The sequence below is a fragment of the Rhodnius prolixus genome, unplaced genomic scaffold, assembly GCF_049639745.1.
Source record: "Rhodnius prolixus isolate KJV_2025 unplaced genomic scaffold, Rpr scaffold_5, whole genome shotgun sequence".
Lineage (NCBI taxonomy): Eukaryota > Metazoa > Arthropoda > Insecta > Hemiptera > Reduviidae > Rhodnius > Rhodnius prolixus.
In genome coordinates this window covers 16750762-16769053 of record NW_027411624.1, presented here as the reverse complement: position 1 = coordinate 16769053, position 18292 = coordinate 16750762, and the positions used below count along the sequence as shown (strand labels likewise).

At 36.1% G+C, this 18292-nt stretch overlaps 1 protein-coding gene across 3 annotated transcripts in view; it reads left to right on the top strand.

The window, feature by feature from the left end:
- LOC141458884 (neurotrimin-like) overlaps positions 1 to 18292 on the top strand; it is a 708924-nt gene that overhangs the window by 343484 nt on the left and 347148 nt on the right. The window contains exon 1 of one of the 3 annotated variants that reach the window (XM_074137437.1): positions 9050 to 9463. The exons of the other annotated variants lie outside the window; for them this stretch is intronic. The gene's annotated coding sequence lies outside the window, so the exon portion shown is untranslated. Of the gene's footprint in view, positions 1 to 9049; positions 9464 to 18292 lie in introns of those variants that run through there. 3 annotated transcript variants of the gene reach the window in all.

The following is an 18292-nucleotide window of genomic DNA, read 5'->3' as shown; positions in this document are numbered from 1 at the left end:
TTAACCTAACATAACTAAGTTAGGCTAACATAGGACGTGCCTAAGACCGTATACAACCAGCTTTAAGGGAATATCTTATTTCTTATTTACCACTCAGCGACGTGTAGGATAATGGCTATTTTTGTGGCATAATAGCCTTAGAATAACCTCCAAGGCACGCGCCACAGTAGCCGAGCGGTTAGAGGCGAGACCTGCAAAGTATTGTGGTACTAGGTTAGATTCTCGGTCTAGGCCTTGGATTTTATTGAATATTTAATATGAGAACTTTATAGTAAAGTTTGTTTGTTAGACGCTTCCGTCCACGACACCAATTTGGTATTTGGACGTAAAGCCCGCCTGATAAAGGAGGCAATACTTTACTTAACATCTAAGGACTTAATCTGACGAAGATCTATCTAACTACTTATAACCGAAAGAGAACTGAGGAGTGTCCAGGTCTGAGCAAATATAGGCTGCATTTCCAAAAGAGAACATCTAAGGGCCTTGATAGATACCTTAGATTGTCCAAAATGGAGGTCACCTGAAGATTCTGAGTGAAGTTGGAGGTGTGGGGATTTATCAGGTGTTTGAGGAGGTTACATATTCTCTTTAGAATCCTCATAGATTTCCATTGGTTGATCGATTCTATCCCAAAGTTCTATAGTCGGGTCCCCCTCTTCTAAATATTTAAAAAACTGTAACAAATTTTGGTTTTACGTTTTATGTATGCACATTAGGGTGTTTCAAAAAATGATCACTTTTAAATTTTAAAGAGCGCCGGGCGGAAAATCAAAGTTCATTTAAAAACAAAAAGTTTCGTCCGTATTAGAGCAAAATCGATTAATATTTAGAGGTCGATACCATTGATCAAAAAATTTTTGTTTTTCTACAATTAATTACTGAAATTAATTTACTATAAAATCAATCAATTTCAAATTATAACAATAAATGCAAAATATTCCCTAATTTAGACGTTTCAGTAACCAAAATTATTTGTTTTTTAAATTCTGTACGAAACACATAAAAAAATGAAGTGATTTTAACGTTAATTAATCGAAATTTTTCAAAAATGTATATTTTTCTTAATTTTTTTTTTTTTAAATACAGCTTCTTTAATTATTCATAACTTTGAAAATAAAAAGGCCATCAAAATGATTCCAACTGCATTGTCTTTATAGCAAATTATATTTAAATAAACTTAGTACAATTACATGTTTTGCTTGTAATGTGAAAAGATACAAAACATTTAATAAGGATTTTTTATAAAAAAAAAAAAAAAAAGCAAAACAAAAATTTTTTGATCGATGGTAGCGACCTCTAAATGTTAATCGATTTTGTTCTACGGCGGACGAAACTTTTTTGTTTTTAAATGAACTTTCGATTTTCCACCCGGCGCTCTTTAAAATTTAAAAGTCATCATTTTTTGAAACACCCTAATGTACATGGACCAGACTAATTCATAAAAGAAAAACATTTTTTTAATAAATTAATGACGAACGTATAATAACCAAAAGGCTGATGTATTGATTCTACAAAACTAAATGCGTAATCAAGAATTTATTTCTTAATTAAACGATAAAAATTGGCAAACTTCAGGTAAATTTGCATTATTGTGGGTGGTTCAATTATTTATGGTTGATCAGTTTGATTATTAGAGGATTAACTATTATAAACACTAATTTAATTAAATAACCAATTGAGATAACTGAATTTAAAATAATACATTATTAATAATTTAGAATATTCTGCTGTTCATTATTTGAGTTTGTGCTTTACATAGAATTATATCGAATATAGTTTGTTTAGAATTGAAAAAAAATAAGTTTGACAGTGAGCTGACTAAGATATTGCTTTAATTTACACAATATTTACCTTTGCTTTCTAGAATCTCATGTTTTCAATAAAGCCTATTAATATTAAAGATTCTATCTTAAAATAAGAGAACGTAAGGTTAGGGACAAAGTATGTGAACATTTTGGATTTTATTAAAGTATAAGTTGTTAAAAGGAGAGTAAGTTATGGTTATCGATTGTATTGGCGATGTGAACATATTAATATGCGAGCCAGACTCATAGGGATGAGTAAATCCATGGGTTTGCGAGTGGGTTCTCCCATTACATGACACTCTGTACATACATTGTTAGCATACTCTCCGCAATCCATTCTTCCTCACACTTTCCACACACAGTGGTATCTCTTCATCCAGCCCTTAAGGGCTGTTATAAACTGTCCTAAATATACCGTTCAGGGAGTGAATCAGTTATGGTTTAATATTTTTTTAAGTAAAATTACACTCTTTACGAATCACTAATATTTATTTTGTAAAATCATGTTTTTGTTAACTTACAGTTGATCGCATAATACCTTAATTAAGTGTCGTCTTGAAGGATTCTATTATTATATTAAGTTTAATCGTACTAATGCGCTCAATTGCCAGCTTCTGGACAATCTTCTCTTGTCACAAACTGTCACTTAACATCACTATTGCTAGTAATAGGGAGATTTGCATCTTTTCGGACAGCAAAGTCCAATCGTTACCTACGGTTCGGAAGCATGGGTATTAATCAAAGCGGACGAACAAAAGGTTGTGCAGGTGGGAAAGAAAAGTATTAAGAAGGATTTTCGGACCTGTAAGGACGCAGGATGGCTATAGAATCAGGACGAATTGAGAAGTCGTTGAACTGAGTTCGGTGAGCCTGATATATTAGCCACTATAAAATCTGGTAGACCGCGATGGTTGGGACATTTGCACCGAATGGAGGAGACGAGAGGTCCTAGGAAAGCTCTATATGGACACCCTGGTGGAAAAAGGCCTCGACTAGGATGGTTGACCGACGTGCAGGAAGATTAGGAAGCCCTTAGTCAGCAGAGATGGAGATCGTCGGCAAGAGATAGAGAGAGGTGTAGAGCTGTAATGGCTGAGGCTCGGGTCCTTCATGGACCGTTATAGCCCTTGAGTAAGTAAGTAAGTAAAGTTGCACTGAAGGCCCTTACTTCCTTCAGAACTACCTCTTCCCTGGGAATATAAAAAGACCCTGGAATAACTGGCTGGGCACCATAAAGTTCGGATAGAATGGGTGCCGGGTCATTTGGGGATTAAGAGGGAATGAAACAACTGCACTGCTGGCCAGGAACCGAGCTAACCGATCTCCATTCGGAGATCCTGAGCTGACTGCCGTCAGGCTAAAGAAATTCTTGGCCTGTCAAAAACGGCTATAGTTGGTTTTAGCAGGTCCCGGAACCGCCAGTTGGTTCAGGTGTTGAGTGGACAGGCGAATTTAGCGTACCATCTTTTCAAATGCGGCCTTAACCAGTCTCGCCAATTTGCGCCGGCTGTGGTGAGTCCAATGAGACTGTGCGGCACTTTGTAGAGGTGTGCCCCGTTTATTCTAAAACTAGATTTCTCGTCTTCGGGAGGTCAAATGTTTCTCTACCGGAGATTGTAGCAACTGGTAATCTTTAGGAACTTTCTAGGTTTATTCATTGCACTGGGCGATTGAGTCACCATGCCCTCTAGTGTCTTGTTGCTACTTTATTAGGTTTATTGTATTGGCATCTGGCAATCTTTAGCCGGACTTGTTTTAAAGCCCTGGTATCTCTTATGTGATGATTGGTGGGCGGGGAACAATGGGCATTTTGGATTGTCTGCGTTCCTTCCCCTTTTTGGTGGAACTGCCCTTTTAATACAATCTACAACACTCCATTCACTGGCCCGGAACCTGCCCTGGTGATCATCAAGGGGGCAGTTCTTGCGGCTTTCAGAGATTGGATCTGGAGAGAGCATGAAAAGAACTGTGTGATGTGTCCTGGGGTCAAACTCAGTAAGACTATGATGGCCTTGGCTGTGTAAGCAAAGGGCCAAAGAGACTCTGTGCTCTGGGTAGAAATCAGATTACTCTGATCGCAGGCCTATTCACAGGGGCGTGGTAAGGTTCAGGAAGCATCTGTACAAGGTGCGGCTATATTAGCTTTAAACCGTTGTTCAGATTGTGTCAGGAAGAGGAGGAAACGGCCTCTCACGAGCAGTTGATCCACCCTCTCACGATCCGGGATCTCCGCATTGTAATTTTCTCGAAGGACTCACTTTTATTATTATTAAGAAAACTACGAAGAAAAATAAAATAAATTTATAAAAAAAACATTAACTAGAAGAGAAATTATAAGAGAAGTATGCCAAGAACAATAAAGTAGTCTGTGGAGTAGAAAAGACATTAGAAAGAAAACTATGTAAGTTTAGTCAAGTTTTCCGAGATTATCTCCTAGAATTGTGCTTTTCTTTTCTATCTTTTCCTCCACAGTTTCCTTTGTTTTTCCTCTTTTTTTTCGTCCATTTTCCTTTCCAACCACTTGCTTTCTTATTATAGTCTTTTTTTTATTTTATTTTATATGAATTTATGAAAATCGTATTTTTATCTGCCTTTATACCAGAAGTAGCATTTCCTTCTTAACGGTAATTCCAAAACTTAACGATATAGACTTATTTCTTGCCGAATTATTATTATTTTTTCCTTAAATATGTGATTTTAACTTTTATGAGAAGCCATACGTTTCTTTCAACTTCTTAATGAAAATCCTCTAAACAAGAACTATAGTAGTTTGGAACAAATCTTGTCGCTTTCATCTTTTTGAAATGTTTTAATCTGTTTTAATTGTAAATTAAAATTGTTAATAGTTTGTTTTTCTGGGAGACAGTGAAATATTTTACATTTTGACTAAATTTTTACTCATTTTATTGTTTGAAATCTAAATCATAGTAGTTAATTCTTTATTTGCTGTTTATAAATAGCTTTTGTTGTCAGTTCTGTTGGGACTTTGTAAAATATGTGAGCAGTGAATCAACCTGGATTTGTCGAGAATTATTGCATCTGTACGTGGGAATTAAGCCACCATTACTGTGGCCTGGCCGAATATCTCTAATTAAAAAAAAAAAATAAATAAATAAAAGATTATTTATGGGTTTTGGCCATTTTTGAAGTATTACAGAAATAAACTTCCCATTAATTCAACTGAAATCGTGTGGTAAATGAATTTTGTAATATGTTTTGATTGCTTGCTCATTTTAGTCAATTATTTTAATGTTAATTAAATAAGTAATAATTTGTTATCGTAACAATATTTTGGAGAAATCTGATTTGTTTGTTCACACGTCTTGTTATTACCTAAATTTAACTAAATTTGCATGAAACTGGCGTTTGTACAGGAAAAGGTAGTTTACTTTAATATACATCTTTTCTAAGATGTACCTACCACTTTTAAAAAAATACCTTAATATGTATATTTTTAATTCATATTTAAGGTGCCACAATAGCCGAAAGGTTGTAGGCAAGACCCGCAAAGCTAAGATGTATTGTTGGTTAGTAGATTCGATTCCCCCGGTGTAGGTCTTGTATTTTATCTATATAATATACGAGGGTCGTTTGAAAAGTCCGTGCAAAGTCAGAGAGATAGCACTACTGGCGCGTATCGAGGTTATGTTTAGTTAGTAGCATCTCTTGGAAGAACACACACCAAGTTTCAGCCAGATCGGTCTATTTCTTTGTGTTTTGCATTCGTTTAAATCAAGGAAGTCGAGTGATTTTCAAAAAATGAACGAAAAAGAATTTCGTGTGTTGATTAAACACTACTTTATGAAAGGCAAAACGCCTGAGGAGACTAAAGAGAAGCTTGATAAACATTATGGTGACTCTACACCTTCGATTAGAACAGTTTATAAGTGGTTTCAAAATTTTCGGAGTGGCCATATGGGCACAAGTGACGCTGAACGTTCTGGACGCTCTGTTGAGGTTATTACTCCAGAAATCATTGTTAAAATCCATGATATGGTGATGGATGACAGAAGAGTGAAGGTGCGTGAGATTGCTAGTGCTGTGGGCATCTCAAATGAACAGGTACATAATATTTTGCATGAACATTTGGACATCACAAAGCTATCCGCAAGATGGGTGCCGCGATTGCTCACGCTTGACCAAAAACGAAATCGTGTGAAGTGTTGCAAGGACGGTTTGCAGCTGTTCCAGAAGAATCCGCAGGACTATAAGCGTCGTTTCGTCACTGTGGATGAAAAATGGATACATCACTACACTCCTGAGACCAAAGAACAATCTAAACAATGGGTTACCAAGGGGGAATCTGCGCCAAAAAAGGCGAAGACCGTTCCTTCGGCCGGAAAGATTATGGCGACTGTCTTTTGGGATTCGCAAGGAATAATCCTCATCGGCTATCTGGAAAAGGGTAAAACTATTACAGGTGCATATTATTCATCGTTATTGGACCGTTTGAAAACCGAGCTGCAAGAAAAACGCCCACGATTGGCCCACAAAAAAGTCCTTTTCCATCACGACAAGGCACCAGCTCACACCTCAGCAGTTGTGGTCGCAAAATTAATGGAAATAGGGTTCCAACTCGTTTCACATCCCCCCTATTCTCCAGACTTGGCTCCCTCGGACTACTATTTGTTCCCCAATATGAAGAAATGGCTGGCGGGAAAAAGATTTTATTCAAACGAGGAGGTGATTGCAGAAACGAATGGCTATTTTTCAGACTTGGACAAATCCTATTATTCGGAAGGGATCAACAAACTAGAGCAGCGTTGGACGAAGTGTATAAGCCTAAAAGGAGACTATGTTGAAAAATAAAAAAGGTTTACCCCAAAAAATTAAGTAGTTTTTATTTTTGCACGGACTTTTCAAACGACCCTCGTACATCTTTTCTAAGATGTACCACTTTTAAAAAAATACCTTAATATGTACATTTTTAATTCATATTTAAGGTGCCACAATAGCCGAAAAGGTTGTAGGCAAGACCCGCAAAGCTAAGATGTATTGTTGGTTTAGTAGATTCGATTCCCCCGGTCTAGGTCTTGTATTTTATCTATATAATATATTTTGTGTTAATATGTGAAATTTACAGTAAAGTATGTTTGCTAATCGCCTCCGTCCACGGCACCTAAAGCCTGCCTGAAAAAGTAGGCATTACATTAATTCATATTAGCATTTCCCAAACTTGTTTGGCTCGCGTACCACTTGATAGGACATCATGCTAAATTGTACCACTTCCTAAAAATGATTGTGTTTCGTGAAAATTGTTATTTCGAGTGTGTTATTTTAAGTACGAGTATACGATAACCACTGAGACACTAATTTGGGAAAACCACTTTTTGGGGATTTAGAGGGGCTTAAAATTGATAATATTAGGATTTCCTCACGATTGCAATCTTTCTTTTTACCTATTTTGGTGAAGGAAACATTACAACATTGGTCAAATCGCTGTATTCTTGATAATATGATAATTTTGTGAGGCAAAGAAGTGGTCTTAGTTTGTCAGAACGAAGCTCTTCGTTTTATGATTGAATAATATATTCATCTTTTCATTTTATGTTCTGTGGAGAGGAGGTCAGAAATTTGGGTATACTGTTTTTTCGTTACCTTACTGTTCGTCCCTTTGTAGAGGACGTTCGGCCACCCTCTGTACCAACCATCTCTGTCTACGGCCTTTTCTTATCCAACGCTTTATATTCAAAGCTAGAAGATCATCTTCCATATCTTCTCAGCCTGGGTCCTTCTCTTATCTTCTTACCTTCAGTAGCTCTTTCTTCTTCCATTCTGTTGAGATGTTCCATCCAGTTCTGGGCAACCTTCTCAGCTTGTTTAAGCTACTAAATCGTCCTCTTTATAAAGCTTTTTCTCTTCTTCTTCTTCTTCCTCTAATGCGGTAGAAGCTATCTTCTAACTCTGGGGCCAAAGATTCTTCGTAGAATTTTTCTATTCAACCAAACAAAATGTGCACTTCTACTAGTTGGTTAATTTAACCTTAGCTTGTAAATTTAATACACTTAACAAGGAAGGATTGAAACTTGAAAATTGTTATTAATAAATATGAAAACAGATTGGTAACATAAAAGTATTGAGACTACGCTGTATTCTAATAATAATTTAAAATAATTGAACTAAATCAATTATAAACTAATAATGATTGTAAGTTAAATATGAATAAGATCATTTAATTTTATTTCAAGGATTTGTACCAACTACTTCCGTCATGTTCAAGGGCCAAAAATTATTTATTTCCGGCTCATCGAGAATCTGCACAAATGTAATACTTGCAAAAACCTGTAAAGTTACAACGCAAAAACTAATTTATGGAACGTCTTTAAAGTGTTTAAAGAAAGTAAAAGTAGATCAATAGATCACCAGTGCAATAGCACTTAACTTTTTGCTCAAATTCACAACACTATTCGCACTAAAACACAATATTACGCACTAATAGTCACGTCAAAAATGAGTTTAAAAAGGCCGCCGCAAACTGGCCAGTGAGATCAGCTGGTAAATGACGGTCACCTAAGCGGAGTGACGAAATTGTTTTTCAGTTATTTTCAATCATTATGTTAAAAAAAACATCAAATATAATTAAGTGAATGTGTAATTAGCGAATTAGGAATTTTATTTCATTCATAAATGAAAAAAATGTTGGTCACACTGCTTAGATAATCAGTTGGTCAGTTACCGGCGGCCATCTTTAACTCGTTAGTCGTGTCTCTTTGTTAACGTGATTTTTTAAGTGAATATTAATGAGTGTTAAAGTGAAGTTCGAATTTATTAATTGTGTTTAAGTTATACTTGGTGCATGATATACAGTTTTAGTGCGAATAGTGTTGTGAATTATTTTAAATAGTGTCAAGTGCTATTGGACTGGTGATCTACTGAGATGCTGATGGATATTCCTTAAATAGGTAAAGACTTCATTATCAAATAAATATTTAATTTATATTTTTATTATTCTTGCATGGCCATAGCATGTTTATTACTTACAAATTACTATTAATGCTTGTTCGGTCGCGATCGGAGACGTTCGGCCAGTTCGGCTGGCTATGACTTCGCACTGGTCGGCCCACGCCCGCGCGCGTACTGACGTTCGCCTCCGCTGGTTGGACTTTCAGCTTTGTATATATTTTAACTTATTTTCGATGTTATTCTATGCCATTCTCACGCTGCCCAACTACCCCCTCTACCTTCTCTTTGACCATAGGGTCACCTCCTTATCTATTGAGAGAGTCCGCTACTGACCGGCGTCCTGTACGGTGCTTGGTCTGTGTATGTGCCTTTGAGCCTGCTGGTTTTACTGTGCTTCTCTACGCTGCTACGCTTCGCTTCCGCCTTGGTGGTATACACGTACCAGCACTCGATTGACATCCAGGGACATCACCCCAATAATTCTACGCTTCGCGGGCCACTCCGTGGACCCGCTTCCAGTGCAAGGTTCGTCCTCTCCTTAACGCCTTTCCTGAGATTTCCCTCTTCCTCCACGCTACGCTTAACCCTCAGACAAGTATATACAGTTACTATTTCCGCTTTCCTTCTAGACGCATATACATGTACTGTTTCCGCTTTCCTTAGAGACGCGTATACCTCTATCATATCCGCTGTCCTGGCATTCGCCCTTATACTTCTAGCACTGCGCTTCAGGAGCTTCACATCCGGCCGCAAGGGTAAGTGTTACTCATTCCTACCTCTGCTCTACTCTCTATATATATTTGCATGTATTCAAGTGTGACCTATTCACGATTATTGTGACCCGCTTCGTCACTTCCGGTTTTATCCGCTGGCGCATAGCGCCCCAATTAACGCTACGCTTTGGGGTGTCAACGTTCACGCGCTGTCAATCTTCACTACTTTATCTGTTAGTTGATTCCTAAATTTTGAATACTACTAGAAGTATTTAAATTGATTTTTGTAGTAACACGTTTTTTAATCGACTATAAGTTCTAAAATAACGTTTTTACGTACACTACCACTTTTGCTTCGCGAATTTTGTAATTTTTATCTTTAAATCGTAGGCGGGTAATCAATGCCTTCTATAGCAAGCACTTCCTACCCTTTCTTTTGATTTATTCTAGCACAAAACAAAAACTATTGAATTTGAAATAAGATAAAGGATAAAGTAAGGTTATAAAATAAAATTAAGTTATTAGGCTCGAAGAAATGAATATGAGAGCAGGAAATGGATTCTATAAACTCTTTTGTATGTAAATGAAGTCGGAAGTTGGAAGTTTTGTTATGTTATGCATTATATGTTTACTAAAAAAGGACGCTAGAGAGGGTGCTAACATTGTCATCAACTTGTATTCCATAGGTATGAAGAAGGGCGGATCATTTCTTGGTAGTAATTTCGACGCTGTGTATAATAATACATGGTATAATACAATGTTTCCGGAATGAATGGAGTATTTCAATTGACATTACGTCACACAAGAGAATAACATCTTCCTGTTTTATTAATAACTATTAAAACCAGCTAATTAAGTTGTACGGCCCAGGCCTTAATAAGGTACTATTGTCCACCATATTGAATATCATACGGAAGTGAAATTGTAACAACCTAATATTTTATACCATATATTACAAAATTGTTCTACTAATTGCCAATTTTCCTGAAAAGTGTGCGTGTGTAGGAGTGCTTATTAATTTCCAGAACTTTTCGAGCATCTATTTACAAAGCCTGTATTGCATGGTATCTCCATGTATAATAAGACAAGTCTCTTCTGCTAGCTACGATATTCATCCAAAAATGGAAAATTCAGCAGCTTGCAATCTTCACTGTCTTTAAATTGTTTATAGTTTCGTAGATTTAATAACACTATACTATCTTTTAATGAAAACGCTTTAGAAACACCTATTACTTTTAAATGAAAAGAAGTAATAACCAGTTAAGAGTGGAATTTAGTTTTTAAAAAAAAAAAAAAACACAGTGTGCGGAATTAAAATCACGACAATGACGTGTACGAGGGGGTACCCAAAAATAACCGGAATTGCGTTGCCGCGCATGGAGCTTATGTAGTACGCATTTCTGCCGCTAGACGTGTACAGCGCAATTCCTTGCCAGTTCAGTCCTGCCTGTGTTGTCTGCCTGGCTTGTTCTGTTCATCTGCAGTGATTGTTTTTACCAGCGCTGTTTTGTTCTTTTTTCGTTTTTTATGATGGCAAGTTTAAGTGAACAACGTGCAGCTCTGAAATTTTGTTTTCTACTCGGCAAAAATGCTGCTGAAAGTGTTTTAATGTTGAAAACATCTTACAAAGATGACGCTATGGAAAAAACTCAAGTATACGAGTGGTTTACTCGGTTTAAAAATGTCGTCAAGTCAAGTCAAACATCAAAACAATGCTGATTTGCTTTTTTGGTGCCAAAGGCGTAGTCCATTCAGAGTTTGTCCCCCCAGGTCAGACCGTCAATCAAACCTTGTATTTGGAAGTTTTGAAAAGATTGCGCAATAGTGTTCGCCAAAAAAGACCCGATTTGTGGCAAACAGGAGACTGGTTCTTCCACCACGACAATGCACCTGCACACACAGCCATCTCTGTTACACAGTTTTTGGCTAAAAATGGCATGGTTCCGCTGCCCCACGCACCTTACTCGCCTGACCTGGCTCCTTGCGACTTTTTCTTATTTCCACGCATGAAAAAGGGCATGTTAGGTCACCGATTTGACAACATTGAAGAGGTCAAGAAAAAAACGAAGAAGGAGCTGTCAGCTATTTCTAAAGATGACTACAAAAAATGTTTCGAACAGTGGAAGCACCGGTGGGACAAATGTATTAGTTGTAATGGAGAGTATTTTGAAGGGGATAAGGTTGTTCTGTAAAAAATTTGTAAATAAATAGCTTTTAAAAAATAATTCCGGTTTTTTGGGTACCCCCTCGTATACACGTCGAAAGCAAAGGCAAAACAACCAAAAGTTTACAACGTCTGTAATAGTCACTGCAAGCGACTTTTTCTGCAATCTCTGGAGCTTGAGATTACCAGAGCATTCTGTGCTCATTCAAAAATCTTGCATCGCTCTAGTTAACTAGGGACGCAAGAGCTTTTACAAGGAAGAAAACAGCTTGAATTCTGTGCAAAATGAAATCATGCTCGTACTGAGTTCTGAATCTCTATCTAAGGTAAAAACGGCATTGTACAAGGGTTGAGAGCTTCTATTTGTGTGCCTAATTCCCCAATCTCTAATGCGGAGACCAAACATGTACCAACCACTTATCATTTGGCTGGCTCCCACCGCAGTTCTATTGGTAAGATAAAGGAAACATCCCCACCAAATAATATTCTTATTGTATTTTATTAAAATTTCGAGTTTTTATAGTAAATGGCAATTTTATATTTTTCACGAGTGTACACGTCGAACGCACCGTAATAGAGATTTGGGTTTGACGTGTATACACGAGGATAAAGAAACAATAACTTCAATCAAACAAACTCCTCAAGCAAAACAATAAAATAGTACAGTAATAATATTTATTTATTGATTTTTCAATATTTTATTGTAATTTACCACTGCAACGGTTGTTGCAACAAGCAAATATGGTAAAAGAAAAAAGAAATAAAAGAAAATCATGAGTGGAGAAGGCACCCAGTGGTGCCACTCCAGTAACGTGCTTTGCTCTCACGATAAGAGTAGATCACGAGGCCATCTTCTCTTCAATCTCCTTAGAGGATTACCTGGTAATGTGGAGGAAGATAGGTGTTCTATGAGAGAGGGTTAGGATGAGCTGCTGTAGAGGAATGAAATTTGTTAGAAAGATCTGTAATGAAAGGGATTTTGAGGTCATTATGGATAGTGTGAGGTTAGATACATAGAACGGAGCGTTAAGAAGTTTTCGAAGTATTTTTAAGTAAGCCTGGAAGCGTAGTGAGTTGGAACCCTTAGTCGATCCCCATACTTCGATGCCGTATGACCAAATGGGTCGCAGTAACTGTCTTTTGTTATGTAGGTTAAATTTCGATCGTTTGTCAAGTAGTCTGGCGAGAAGTTTTGTAGCGTTGGTTAGTTTCTTGTCTTTTCAGTCTAGTATGGGGATTCCATGTCAACCGTTTGCCTAGGTGCAGTCCAAGGTAGCGTACTTTGTCCACAGTTGGTATAGGAGTTTGGTCCAAGATGATAGGAGGTAGGATTTTCCGTCTGAGAGTGAATACTATAAACTTAGACTTCGTAACATTGGTTTTGATTCTCCATTTGAAAAGCCAGTCCTGTAAGTGGTTGATATGTGTAGAGTTCGTGTAGCGATAAGAGGATCAGAATGAGGAGATAAGATTGCAGTATCGTCAGCAAAGGTGGAGAGGTTAGTATTTGGATGTTGAGGTATGTCTGCTGTACATAAGGAGTAAAGAATAGGACCTAGGACACTGCCCTGAGAAAACAAATAATTAAATACTGTTTAGAATGTTGATAATTCTTTCTTGTTATTTATTTAATAGCAATTCTCATCCTCGCGTTCAACAAAAGCTTTCAATGTGAACAAGATGGCCAAGCTTTTAATGTGTGACAAACAACAATAAATTGTTAGATATCTAACAATAAAGATTGCAGAATCAGCATTTATTGTTTGGGGCAAATATTTTCCATAAATGGACAAGATTTTGTTTATAAATTTTATTGTGCGAAAAAGAATTGTAGTTCTTTATTTAAACTATTTAAATTAACTATTATATTTTGAACTAATGGAAACGAATAAGGTGTCTGAAATTAATCAATAGAAAGGTACCTCGATAGCCGAGGGGTTAAAGACGTGGTCTCTCAAAGCTGTGATGTTTTGTTGGTAGTAGGTTCGATTCCCGGTCTTACCCTTGGATTTTATTTAATGGTTAATATCAGAAATTTTTGTAGTTAAATATGTCAGCTAGTCGCCTCCGTCAACTACAACTAATTTTGGTTGTTAGACTTTTAAAGGCTACGTGAAAAAATACGCATTACTTTACTTTTCTTTTATTTCTAAATTATCTACAAAATAAAGTTATCTTGCTGAAGATAAATGAAAAATAATAATTATCAGATTATATTGAAATGATCCTTTGTCCTGTTAAAATGTGAAGTCAATGTTCGCACGTTTTTCTTTCATTATAATACTTGAGGTTTTCATTTGAACATTTCCAAATTGTAAGTTAAATATTCCTTTCCTTTTTCAATGAAAGTATAATATGTTTTCTTAGATAATTAATTTAAATAAAAGTCATAGATCATCGAGTATAGATAGCGCTCTAGCCAAATTAGCAAAAATTAAAGAAACCATTATAAGAAAAGTCTCTGAAAGGTTAAAAAATTCATTCAGTAAATTAATATTTCCATTTTTGGTATCTCCTTAAAACTTCAAATTTCGGCAAAACTTTTAAACCTCTTTAATAATTTATAAGATACAAGAGCGTACATTATTCTAAAATGTAACTTAGAGATAAGCTGCTCATCCCCTTTTAAAATAAAGAATCCTTATAATAATAAAGAATCTTCTTGGGGAGTAAAAATATTTGAAATGAACGTTGCTTATATTATCTTAACATCTTTTATTTAAAAAAAAAAAAAAAACATTTGCGCCTGAAAATCCGTATAAGGACATCTTTTGGTGGGAAGTCTTTCGTTACCTTCTAAAAAGCTGTTTCAGAAAGACAAGCTTGTCTTTAAATTTTGGGTGTTCAGTTTATGAAAGATAAAATAGAACTTCAGCTATCTTTATATAACAATAATAATATTAGCCTAGTACAGGGGTCTTCAAAGAGGTCGATAATATAATTAGGGGGTCGATCTAGGAAATCGATTAGGGGGTCGATGAATATTAATGCTATTCAATCGCAAATTTACTGACAGCAACGCAGTACGAGATGTGGCTATTAAATAACGAGACTGATGCTGCTACAGAAAAAACTATGCATCCGCCAAATCTTAACCGACAGCTGTGCAGCGTAAAGCCTTCTCTTTCGATTGCAGCGTCTCACGTGTTTGTAGAGAAATCTGTCTGACCCGGAACCGTCCGTTTGTGTTAGTGTTAGTTTCGTTTTGCCGAAAACATTGATTAAGTGTTGTAGTAGAGCAACGAATTGTTGTGAAATTTCACATCAAAACTTGGTGAAACCGCTACTGAAACTTATCTTTTATTAAAAGAAGTTTATGGTGATGAATTTTTATCACGTGCCCAAGTTTTTGAGTGGTTCAAGCGTTTCCAAGATGGCCGAGAGAAGACGTCGGAGATGATGACCGCCCGGGTCGCGCCCTTCCACATCCAAAACGGATGAAAATATCGATTATAATTAATCAACATTACTACCGTGAGGTGCTTGCTCAACTCTGTGAATGAGTAAGGAAAAAACGACCCGCTTTGTGGAAGAACCAGTCATGGGTTCTCCAACGCAAGACAACGCGCCGGCTCACACTGCATTGTCTGTCCAAGACGTTTCTAGCCAAGTACAACATCCCAGTTTTAGGCCATCCGCCTTATTCGCCTGACCTGGTCCCATGTGACTTTTATCTGTTCCTCAAAGTAATATCTGCATTAAAAGGAACACGATTTCAGTCCGTTGAAGCTGTGAAAGAAAAAGCGGTATGCGTCATGCAGGAGCTGACAGAAAAAGACTTCCAGCACTGTTTCGAACAATAGTAGGGATAAGGGAGGGGTGTATATTAAAGGTGATAATAACTAAATATGTATAAATTTAAAATAAAATGTTTTACAACAATAGTCTCCTTATTTAATAGCCACAACTCGTATATACGATTTTCGTTTGAAGTGCTATTTTGTAATTACTAAGGAACGGATTTTTATGTATTTAAAAATGCCAAATATTTAACTAAAATATGCATTTATTTTCGTCAATTATGTGGAAAATATGTGATTTTCTTAAAATATTTTCTGGAATATTTAAGTAAAATGGACATTTTTTTTTATGAAAATAGATTTTTTTTGGGGGGTCAAGTTATAATTATTTATACAAGAAAAGAATATTTTTACAATTTATAATAATTTATTAGGAACAAAATAATTTGTTTTTACAAGTTATAATGATTTATACAACAAAGAACATTTTTACTATTTATAAAAAGATGTGTTAAATTTTCAATTTTGAAAACTTCACTCTTCGAAATTGTTTGCAACCACATGAAATTTCAAATGTTGCAACGTAAAGTGACGACGATCTGGGCGTAAGATGGACTTCTAACGACTAAAAGATCGTTCAACATCTACAGATAGGTGCCTTGCTGAAAGAAGTTATCTCGTTGGTTGTAAAGGGTACACGATGTTCTGAGGTGACTTTTGTTACACTGATAATATCAGAAATCTGACAGATGGTCTCCCACCCTTTGTTCTTGCTCAGTACTTCTACCAGTTTTGATCTGATCAGATCTCCCTTACTCCCAGGTATTCCTTCCACCTTTTCGATGACTTTTTTAACGTTGGACACATTTTCTGTCAGTCGAACATTTTGGGACTCAAGTTGGGTAATGGCTTGTGCAAGAAATACGCAATTGTCAGAAATGAATGCAAGGTCGTTCCTTAAATTAGGTTTCTCGAATAAAGACTTGGCTGTATTTATCGCTACTGCTTCGTCTTCGAGATGTGAAAGGACATTCTTGATTTTATTGTAGTTTTCATAGTAATACTGAGCTGCTTCCAGCCAAGTACCCCATCTTGTCAATATTGGTTCTGGCGGAAGGCACAAGTCTGGATAGAGATCTTTTAGCATTTTAATGCGACTTGGTGCTTTTAAAAACACTTTTTTAACCACTGTGATTCACAGTTCCTGTCAACCACCTCCCAATTATGAAAATATGCCCAAAATGAAAAATATGTACATATTTTGATTAAATATGTAGAAATATTTATTTATTTTAATCAAATATGTATAAATATGCGATAACATCCAAATATGTGGAAATATGTGAAATAAAAGTAGACTCAAACGGCTTAAAAAGTGTCAGTATGAACACTTCTAGTTGAAAAACGTCTGTAAATTGCCTAGAAAAAAATATGTAAATACATACGAATCCGTTCCCTAGTAATTACAATACAGTGAGTAAAGATTGCATTTGCCAGATGAAGTCATTGTAATATTCGATGACTTTGAAGCAAAGAACATAAATATTACGCTAAAATAACCAAAACTTTGTAATACGACATTTTCCCTTTTCGCTTTTTGATTGCATATTTCCTAAGTTCGTGTATGGTTGAATTTGATTTCAGTCATGTTAATTCTATTTTAACAAAGCAGAGAAACAAATTGAAGGTGAAGTTTCGAGGTGATTTAAAACTGAAACTAACCAAAATTTCGAACCAAACATTGGTAATCTTGCCAAGCATCATGCTTCTCATTGATTTGTGTGAACATTTCATTTAGACTAAATAAAATAAATCATTTAAGAAAAAACATGTTTTCTTTTTCAAAAGAGGGGCTTTCTAAGAGATTTTTGAAAATATTAATGGAAATGTACATAATACTAATACCAAGTTTATTTATATTATTTCTTATTCAATTCGTAGTTTTGTGTAGTTGAGATAAAACACAGCAAGTTGCCAGCTGGGTTCGGATAGTACAAAAATATATACAGCATTGAAGGTAACAATAATGGCGTGCCTGAGTGTTATGATATGACGGAAAAGGCATCAAATGCACGGTATAATGTTATTAAGAATGGCTTGTGTTATTGAGGGCAATAACAATATTATCTCACGGAAACACACGATGCTGTTGTTCCTATATTTTTGTTGCTTGTAGTGTTGTAACAAATTATTACTGTTTTCTAGATTACTCAGTTCCAATTCGAAGTATTTCTTTTTATTCTGAATAACTATAAAGTATTGCATGAAATCTATCCGTAGCAATTCAGACTTATTTAACGAAGTATAATGTTGCACTGCGACTTTCCAGTCTTATCGTGCTCTCTGTAATGTACCAAGGCACAATGAACAAACCTTAAGTCTAAGATATCTGGGATATCTCAAAACCTATAAGGATTTATATTAGCTTTTAGTGACCATAAAAATATTATATTAAAGATTCAAATTTATCTCAATAACAATCAAGATAAAAAACCTGTCTTAAATTGGACACTACCTAACGATAACATACGAGGTACATCGTAGGAGATAACATCGTAGGCACCCCTTAATCGACTAAATAGGAAAAACAGATGAAAACAAAAAGGCTGAAAACGCTTCTATAAAAAATGAATTTATCAAATATTGTAACGAAGTTGACCTGGGCAGAGAAGAAAAGCCTAGATTGTTCTAGGGGTTGAGCGACCAAAGTCGGTAACAGGCCACCACTGTGTAAACAAAAGGGCCGGTCTCTACCTGAACTGGAAAAGGCTAGATTGTTCTAGGAGTTTAGTGACCGTAGCCTGTAACTGTCCACCGCTGTGTAAAAGCCAGCTAAGAGAAAGGCTCCAGTTAAGGTGGTGGCAGTATGTGTTTTCCCCAGCCAGTGTTTGACAGGTGGGAGAGAGACAGACGGAGTTGTAGGAGGGCGGCCCCAGTTGGGGTGGTGGCATTATGTGTTTTCCAGCC